Raw genomic sequence first — 7815 nt, 5'->3', positions numbered from 1 at the left:
TCTGGGCTGACTGCTCTCACCTTGGTGAGAGAGCTGCCCATGGTGACATCCATTGCTCATTACCCATTGTCTGCTCACTGCACTTCCAGAGTGAAACAGAAACATGACATGAGGCAGTGAGCATTGACTAGCTTAATAAGAGATAGGGAGAGATGAGGTAGCAATTCCACAAAGCATTTGTAAATGAAAAGCCAGATGAAAAATTTGAGGGCAGTAGCTTACTAAGTGGAAGTCCTCCCATCCTGGGAGATTTAGTAAGAACCCTTCCAACCTGTTGGGTCCAGCAATAAGTATGATGAGTGAGTGTAAGGTGAAGAAATGGAATCCATTTCTATGCAGGTGGTTTGTTTCTTGTATATGAGAATTGTGCCCCCTAGTGCTGGGCTATGTACAACCCTCAAAACCTTAATGGTGACCTTGCCTGGGAAGGTCTTTGTGAGACTCCTTTCTTCCTTTACCCCTCTTCAAGACCCTGCCTTGTTGGTCCTGTCTGAAATTCCACCATCAGAACTGTGTTTTGAGAAAGACTCTGATGATTTTTAAGTGTAAATATATGTGAATGGGGAGCATTTAAAAGCTGTTATCAGCTGTGTTTCACCTGAGCGTAAATTAAGCCGCAGGCAGCAACAAATTTTGAGGAAGGGAAGTGAGGATCTATGAGAAGAATTAGAGAGAGAGCAGAAAGCAGGGTGGGGGCTGGGGTGGGGTAGGGAAGAAAGGGAGTGTAGCAGGAGGAGGGGACGGGGCAAGAATGCTTGGAGGAGACAAGAGTGGAGGACCCTGGTGCCGACAGGAAGGGTTGGTTGCCGTGGATTTCCACAGGCTATGTGCCTACCCCCTAATTTTACCTACACGCAGGGAGCAAGAGCCTGCAGCTCACCTCAGTATTTTCTTTTTTTTTTTGGCAGAACAAATCAAATAAATTGCAAACTCTGGAAGTGAGAACTGTATCATACTTTTTAATTACAAGAGTCCCAAGTAATGCTACTTACTCTGTGGGCTCATTGTGTTCTTACTGATGATAATAGGAATATTCTTGCTCTTTCATGAGTGAGGAATTCGAAGTTCCCAGAGACCGGGTCATTTACCAGCATCCCCAAATAATCCAACATCAGACAGAGCTGGGGCTGAGCCCTGGCTTGAAGATCTGCAATTTTGGGCAGCCGGCTTGACTGTTCCATGCTCCTGATCTCTCAGTGGTAGAAGGGCTGGTGTTTTAGGCTCAGGTCCTGGAGAGCCATGTCTGATTTTCAAGTATTTTAACAACATGTGTAAGGACAGGCTTCTTTCTGTTTGGGCATGGGTGGGACTTGGGCTGGGGAATGGGCTTCTGGGAGTACAGATCTCCCAAAGTTATGGGCCAAATTTTGAGTGTATGTACATGCCTGGGTATTTTTCACAGATGAGGTTTCACAGTATTTATGATGTCTCCACAGCCTCCAAATGGTTAAGTATCACATTAGAGCAAACTATGATGTCTGCTGACTTCCAGTGAATTGAATCTCCTTCGTACCGTAGTGTGGAGGGAGGAAGTGAAGATGAATGAATGCAAGAGAAAAAAAAATGTTCTCGTAAGACAAATTAAATAATGCTCCTCTGTTATGAGAGTTCGCTGTGGCTTTTCATAAAGGTTCCAAAGACAGTAGACCAGTCACACTGGGGCCATCAAGTCAGTTGTTGATCCAGAGTAGGGCTCAGCTTCCAGGCAAGTCACTGTGTTCTAGTAAATCCCATTTAAACTAGCTTGTGAGCATGTGTCCCAGGAGTGTGAGGAGTGTGTATATGCAAGGAAGATGCGGGGAGAGCTGCGCATGGTGGGAGTCTATGACGGGACAGCAGGGCTGTGGCCGCGATGGGGGCGAAGAGGGTCCTAGGCACACACGCAGATGGCAGGTCTTGCTGGAAGAGAGACAGCTGACTGAGGTACAGAATAAACAGCCTGGGCTGGGACTTAAAACCAGATGAGTGTTTCAGCCTTCCTTTGTCTAGTCACTAACGAGATGACCTTTGCCTATTCCCTTAACCCTTTTAAAATCTCCCTTTTACTTGCCCAAAGAAGAGATGTTAATAATTCCTGTACTACCATTCTCTCTCCCCAAGTGTTTCTGTGAGGATAAAGTCAGACAATATATAGGAACTCATTTTACAAACCATACACTCTTTCGTGTATGTCAAGTATTTTTATTTTTAAAAGATTTATTTATTTAATTTTATTATTTATTAATGTATATATTTTTGAGAGAGAGATGGAGAGAGAGAGAATGAGATGGAGAGAGAGAGCACGAGCAGGGGGAGGGGCAGAGGGAGAGGGAGAGAGAATCCTATGCATGCTCCATGCTTAGCACGTAGCCTGTTGTGGGGCTCCTGAGCCAAAATCCAAAGTTGGAGGCTCAACAGACTGAGCCACCCAGATACCCCTAGATTTGTTTATTTATTTGAGGTGGAGGGGAGGGGCAGAGAGAGAGAGAATCTCAAACAGACTCTGCGCTGAGCGTATACCCCGTCTCAGGGCTTGATCTCTCGATCCTGAGATCATGACCTGAGCTGAAAGCAAGAGTTCTATGCTCAACCAACTGAGCCACCTAGGCGCCCCTCAGGTACTTTTATTAAAAAGAACACACGGATGGACGAAAACACAGCCTCCTGGAGGAATGATGCGTTTTATTTTGGAGACTTGTCTGACACTCTGAAGGGTGGAGGGGATGCTTTACTACAGATGCTGGTACATGGCCTGAGGCTCGAGTTCAAGCTCACATCTTGAAGCTACTATTCCGCATGCTGATGGTGATGGGAAAAGGGTGTACTGGGAGGAGCAAAGGGGATAGAAGACTGGCAGATAAAACTGCTCTCTAAACCCCAGACAGGAGTGAAGGATTTAGTGTTCATTTCCTCTCCCCTAGTCCAGATATTCTTCCTCCACCAACCTGAATGCTAGCTCTGTCCTCAAGACCCAAAAACTCCAAAGTAATTTATATACGCGCGTGTGTGTGTGTGTTTAAATCTATAGAATGAATTGTTAAATTGGGAAGTCTGGGATCTAAGGGTAGTGTCTATTATTTAAAATTGTATAAGGAGGGATTCAGGGTATAAGCAGGAGGCAAACTGGAACTATGATTTGATGCGTTTCCCCAAGCCAAGTCAGGACCCTTTGTTCTAACTTCCTAGTGTCCAAGAGAACAAATACAGGACTTAAGTACCAGAGGGCCTTCCATGAAATACTTGGCTCCAGAGAACAAATCAGAGTGGGTGGCTGAGAGGGGAAAAATAGAGTTAAACATTTCCTCTGAGCAAAGAAGAATGGACCCAGGCCCAGGGTTGTAATTCATGGGGCCTCAGATGAATCTCCAGCTGCTTCAGCTGTCTCCACATCTGGGAGAAGACTGGCCAAGGAATTCAGCACTGGTGGAAGCCCATGGATGATGCAGCTCAGTAGGTCAACACTCCCCGAGTCTTCCAAGAAGCTTCCTTGAACCCATGCCTTTTCTAGATGTGGTATGCTTTGCCCATCTCTGTGGCACAGTTTCCACAAAGAGCACTCCAACACGTCGGGGGCTTTTAGAGATCTGTGACAAAGAATGCTAAAGACATAAAGCATCCCAAATAGTAAGTTCTTAAATTTATTTTCTGTGACAACCTAATCTGAATCCTAACATGATAAACCAATGAATTAATACTGTCTGATCTGGGGAATGGGAAGACTTCCTTCAGTCCCTTCCCTCCCCATTAAAATATTGCCTAGACCATAGAGCTTGTTTCTTATTTCTTTGACTACCCACTCTCTTTCTCCTTGATTTTTTTCACCCATTTGGAGAGATAGTCCAGGATGCTTGGTTTTCCAGGTAGTCCAGGACCTTGACTGAATTATTCAGGTCCTCACACTGAATAATCACAATCTGAAAGAAGTGAAGTCTAAGTCTCCAAAACGAATCCTTGTAGATGCGTCCATGCCTCCTCCCTTTGGGCTGATTTTCTTACTGGAACCTTCTGCACCCACTTGACTCAGCCAAGCAGTCAACACCTTTTCTGGGGACTGTCATGGAGGCTGACATAAAAGTAAAGGAAGCCCTGGTTTTGGTGAGTTTCTAGTCTAGTCCTGTGTGGCCATAGCCCAGTCCAAGAAAAGGGTTTAACATTTGATTAGCAAAAGACAAGTTCGAATAGAAATTCTTATGCTAGAAATGGAATAAGCATACACTGTAGGAATTGAGAAACAAGGAGCAAAACTGTGTGGTTTGAGTTAAATTAAGTGGTTTCCTGGACGAGGTGAGAGTGAAATACACAGGCTCCAAAGAGACTGAGAGGACATCCTAGATGGAAGAAGTTATGCATGAAGTTATGCATGTTGAAACCACAGCTTCTGGTCAGAAGAAGGCAAGCTAGGGGCGCCTGGGTGGCTCAGTGGGTTAAAGCCTCTGCCTTCGGCTCAGGTCATGATCCCAGTATCCTGAGATCGAGCCCCACATTGGGCTCTCTGCTCAGCAGGGAGCCTGCTTCCCTTCCTCTCTCTGCCTGCCTCTCTGCCGACCTGTGATCTCTGTCTGTCAAATAAATAAATAAAAAATTAAAAAAAAAAAAAAGAAGAAGAAGGCAAACTAGCTAATTTAGCTAGAGCCATATTTTTGTGTAAGGGGTGAAGAGAAACGAGTTTATGACCTGAGCAAAGCAGCTGGCCAGGTAGCCTTAGACAAGTAACTATCTCTCTCGCCCTCATCTGCCTCAACCAGGAAATGAGTGGGTTAGGTGACTAGGGCACTGGGTGAAGGTTTCCATCAGAGGTGAAGAGAGTTAATAATTATGGGAACAGTGTGTCAGGTACTCTAAACCCTCCTAAAATTTCGTCTTACCCTCCCCATTTCAGAGACAAAGTATCTCATCCAGAGTTTCGTAGACTGTGAGTGACCAAGCAGGGACTAGGGTTGAGTCAATTTCTTTATCCACGATAAATGAATAGCTTCCATTTGCCAAGAACTGAACCAGGCCCTGGGAGACATAACAGTGAGTGGGACAAATACAGTTTCGCTCTCATTCTACTTAGGGTGTGGGGGGGAGGACAGTCAATAAAAAAAGTAAATATCCAAGTGAATAAAGCAGGTTTAAATAGAAGTACACGCTATGGAGAAAATAAAATATGGAATCATGGTCATGATTTGGGGCCTCTTAGGTCAGGTGGCCTAGGAAGGTCTCTCTGAGGAGGTGGCAAACCTGGGTGGAGACTGGAAGGGCACAAAGAGGTCTGCCTAGTTGGCAAAGGGCAGAACTGGCCAAGCTGAAGTATTCATATTTGACAGTATGGATGAGGTCCCCAGTCTTTCTTCTGGAGAAGGAGTTGAAATTATTTTCCAAAGATCTTAAGATGGTGGAGGACAGGGAAAAGCAAGAGGGTGGCAGCATCAGAGTCCTAATATGGAAGTGGGGTGGCCAAAGTGACATCGGAAATTTCTGAGCAGGGTTGGGAAAGGTTGTTTCCATTCACTTCCTTCCCTTCCCATTAGCAATACCAGAAGGCTTCAGAAAGTGATGATGACAGTCATCTTGGAGGGCCAAGTAAGGCTTGGTAATAATATTAATATTTATAATAATAATAGTTAATAAGAATATTAAATATTAGATAACATTTAAGGAACTTTTTTAAAAAAGATTTTATTTATTTATTTGACAGAGAGAGGTCACAAGTAGGCAGAGAGAGAGATAGGGAAGCAGGATCCCTGCTGAGCAGAGAGCCTGATGCGGGGCTTGATCCCAGGACCCTGGGATCATGACCTGAGCTGAAGGCAGAGGCTTTAACCCACTGAGCCACCCAGGCACCCCATTTAAGGAACAATTTAAAACAGATTTATTTATTTTGGAGATAGAGTGCATGAACGGGGGGGAATGGCAGAGGGAGAAAGAGAGGGGAAGCAGACTTCCTGCTGAGCATGGAGCCCATGTGGGGCTCAATCCCAGGACACTCAGTTCATGATCTGAGCTGAAACCAAGAGTCAGACGCTCAAGCAACTGAGCCATCCACATGCTCCAAGAAACACTTTTTATGTACTAAGCATGTCTGAGCACTTTTAAAGCATTAACTTATTTAATCTCCATAGTAACTATAGGAGAAATATAGTATTATTATCCTAATTGTAATAAAGATGCTGAGGTTTAGGGAGGTACGTCACTTACCCAAGATTGCACAACTGAGATGGGTAGAGCAAGGATGCACATCTGGGTCCTCTGAGCCTAGGCCCTTGATCATCCATAGGCTTCAAACAGTCATGTAATATTTGATCTGGAAGTGATCTTAGATATCATAGAGACAAGAAATTTGTAATTTGGTTCTCTGAGAGAAGACCTCTGATTTAGGATAATCCCTCCTCTTTTGACAGAGGAGAAAATTAAGAGTATCAGATTAGTGATGGAAATGGAGGGTTGATGCTGAGATCTGACTTCTGCTTGAATGCTCTTTGTAATCTGCTCCACCGTACCCCTAGTTACGCAGATCCTGGTTAGGAACCCTGACAGAAGTGATTGCACAGAGTCATAGCCTCCAAGAGGGGAGAGACAAGCATGAAATAAGATAATGCACATAAAATTCTTGTTTTGGGCCCAGCACAGAGTAAGGGCTCAGTGCATGCCCATGCCTTTGAGAAAGTCCACATGGCTGGTTTCTGTGCCCAGTGGCAAGAAAAGCTGGGCCATGAATGGGGAAGGGGAAGCAAGAACACAGGTGGAGAAGGGCTTCCTCTCCCTGAGCCTGCCATCTTGATTGATGTGCCACAGTCCTTACCAAACCCCATCCACCACAGTGAAAGTAAAATGTCTTTAGAAACCTTGTAACCTATCATTAAAACTGCTGGGTGTACGAAAGCAATTGCTTGCCCTAAATAAGTGACTTATGATTGCCCTTGGTTTGTCTGAGTTTTCCTTTAATTATAGGCCCTCTTGAAACACTCAAACACACAGGGCCTTTGTAAATTTGTATCCCCTCTCTCTCACATACAATCCTCCCAAATGCACACACTCCCTTGCTTTTATAGAGCATAAACACCATCTCTTACTCATTCACATAATGAATTTCGGCCCCATGCATCTCAATTGAAGAGGGGCCCAGGAGGATTATGGGTATCTGAGCAGTTTTCCTGTTCCAAGGCACCACAGGGCTCTTGGAAGAGCGGGTCCTTTGTGGGGAGAAGATAATGGTCAGAAAGTGCTCTTGACTGATAGACCAGTCCGAGCATTCTCTTTCCTATAATAATAGAGTTGTTTGCTTGAGCCATTCCCTAACCAAATTTCAAGTTTCTTCCACCCCACTCCACTCTAGGCTTCGAATTATTGCACACCCCACCCATCCTCTTTCCTTGCGAACTCAACTTGATGCCTTTTGGTTTTGGAAAGACTTTGTAGGTATTAGGAGAGACTAGGAAAGCCTTCCTTCCCCTACTTGGATTTCTTCCTTGTCAGAAGAAAGAAGTGGATTTTACGGAGAGGTACAAAGTGTCTTGAAGACCAGTGCCTGAAACAGAACTCCTCAGAAATAATGGGAACTCATAGCTTGATGGTCTTGTCCCCACCGACCCACACTCAGCCTTCCCTTCCAGTGTCCTAGATGACACCTGGTCAAGGATTTGATGAGAGAAACTCTTGGAGGAAGTACTGGTAGATTTCCCTGTTGCCCACCCTCACTCAGTCTCTCTCCAGCAGGAGGACAACCTCTTTCCTTACATCCCCTCCAGGCATTGGTGCTGGTCCTGTGGTCTCTTTCCTTCCCCAAGCCCTGGGTGATAGTGGTTACCCCTTTGGTGGTGTAAGAACTACCACTGGGACCTGTTTCAAGGTCCT

This window comes from Martes martes (genome assembly GCF_963455335.1).
Source record: "Martes martes genome assembly, chromosome: 10".
Lineage (NCBI taxonomy): Eukaryota > Metazoa > Chordata > Mammalia > Carnivora > Mustelidae > Martes > Martes martes.
This window is presented reverse-complemented; position numbering follows the sequence as displayed.